Genomic DNA, 2,500 nt, shown 5'->3' on the forward strand with positions numbered 1-2,500 from the left:
CCGGTCAAAGAGATCGTGTCGGAACGTTCGTCATAAACATACATTTTACTGGCCTCTTCTTTGGAAAGGCTCTCAGTCAGTTTGTCAGTTATTCCATGCAAAACCAGCCCGCACATAACTGCTAACATTTTAACTTTCATAAGTCTTCGTCGCTCTTTCAGTTTCAAAGCCCAGCTAATGTGGAGCCTGAACATCACATTGTTTCTCTTAGCTTTGGCGACGTTCATGAACGCTACACTGGTTAGGAACCCTATACAGTTCAGCGCCAAGACCAAGATGTGACAAAATTAGACGAATGAAACTATTCTAAATGGGAGGCCCGAAATCCGGTACCCGTTCACACCTGGGTGGAGTGAGGACAATGGGAACAAAGTGCCTTTCCCAGGCCGGGACACAATGCCACTGATGATGTCCGAAACGGGGCCTTGAACTCTGAACACCAGTGAACACTGGATCACAAGTCCAACGCCTGACTGATTCTAACCACGGTACCTCCCTTTACCTTTTTGTTCCCCGCAAGTCATAGGACACAAACAAACGAAAAAATTGGTGACCATCACATTTTTTAACGTCGACACTCCCCTCATCTGATGTGTTTGATTGACAGGCAGAGGACACGAGGTGGAGGGTCGGGAGAGGGGGTAAGGGGTGAGGGTAGGGGGGTGAGAAGTGTGGGCATTGGTATTCTCGCTTCTTTTTTTTTTTTTTTTTTAATTGTCGTTCTGGAGGTGTCAGGCTAGTGTTAGAAGGCCCGATCCTTTTCCCACCACCCCACTCTACCGCCGCATTCTCCCATCAATTGTTATAGCCGTCGGCCCAAATTATCGCCCGAGTTTGGTGTCAGTGTTAAGTTCAAAAGTATCTGCATAAGAAAAGGGGAAAGAAGGAAAAGAAACAGACAAAAAAAGAAAAAGAAAAAAAGCCGACTTGTTACATCAAATAGTGTGTCCTTGCTCAGTACAAGCTGACCACACATATCATTCAAATCGTGTGTTTCTACCTAGCATGATAGGACAATAATAAAATTTGGAAATCATTTATCTGCCAATTTTTCGGGTAGCGTTTTCTTTCGTTATATATATATTACCAAAGATCGTATCGCGTATGACAATCATTTCACGTGAATTTCAAGGAGGTTAGGCAAAGAGAGAATCGACATCGTCTTCAACATGCATGGTTGAGTGTAGAATGCTGCCGAGTAAACATGTTCTGTAGAAATTAAGTCACTGCAAAGTGAGGTAAAATATCAATGGATACACAAATACCTAGATAAAAGATAAAGTGACAAAGATAAACAAATAAACAATTAAACAGATAAACAAACGAATAAGTAAAGAAATAAATAAGTAAATAGATAAACAAAAATAAATATAACGATGGTTGCTGAACACACACACACACACACACACACACACACACACACACACACACACACACACAATGACACCATATAAGGAGCATGAGAGAGCTGGACAAGAATGAAATGATTGGCCTATCAATCGGTCGATTACAGATTTCTATTCATTTATTCATTCAATCATTTATTTACTTATCTATTTGTTCCTTTATTTGTTAATTTCTTATATTCGTTTATCTAGCTTATTTATTTGGTTATATTTTTGTTCATTTCTTTATTATATTCACTTTGTTGGTTAGTTTCAAACAGGTCTACATTGCCTTCACAACAACATCAAAGAAAGCCCATTATCTATTGCTCCCAAGGATCACCTGAATTCTTGGACTCACTTCTCCACCACCCCGACACTTGAGCTGAGTGAGAGCCTGCAGGTCACCATTACTGGTCAGTGCGGTCAAGCCGGCAGAACAACAACAACAACAACAGCAAGAAAAACAACAACACAAAACAACTTAATTCGCGGACCGCCATCATGGCCACATGGACACGTCTTTGTGCATACGACTTCGATCGGAATGTTCATATGAAATAGTGCAGTGAAATGGGGCTTTTGCAGTTAATTTTTTTTTTCATCGGGCGTGTGGCAGCCGATCAATTGCCTGAGGACTACATGTTGCAACAAGACCAGTGTCTCATCACATGCCGCGCGTACATCACCAGCGTACAGAAGAGAATGCATGGTTCGATCGCCGTGTGTCAGCTCGTCAGTGTCTTAACCTGTGCACGGTGGAGGTAGGGGACGGGGGGCGAGGGGGGGGGGGGGGGGGGGGGGGGGGGGGGGGGGGGGGGGGGCAGGTGCCGAGAGATCGAAGAGGATTCTGGCATGAAGCTAGACGTACGTAGTCCGATCAGATCTGCCAATCATTAATGATTAACAGGAAAGAGTACCGTGATCGAATTCCCCGAAAGCCGCGCTTGACCAGTGCTTGCAACACGCACACGTATACACGCATGCACGCACACTGACACACATGCACGTACGCACTCACGTGCACGCACACGCATAAACACGCCGGCGCGTGCATGCACACACACACACACACACACACACACACACACACATACACACACACACATACACAA

This window comes from Babylonia areolata, chromosome 1 (genome assembly GCF_041734735.1).
Source record: "Babylonia areolata isolate BAREFJ2019XMU chromosome 1, ASM4173473v1, whole genome shotgun sequence".
NCBI classification, from domain to species: Eukaryota; Metazoa; Mollusca; class Gastropoda; order Neogastropoda; family Buccinidae; genus Babylonia; species Babylonia areolata.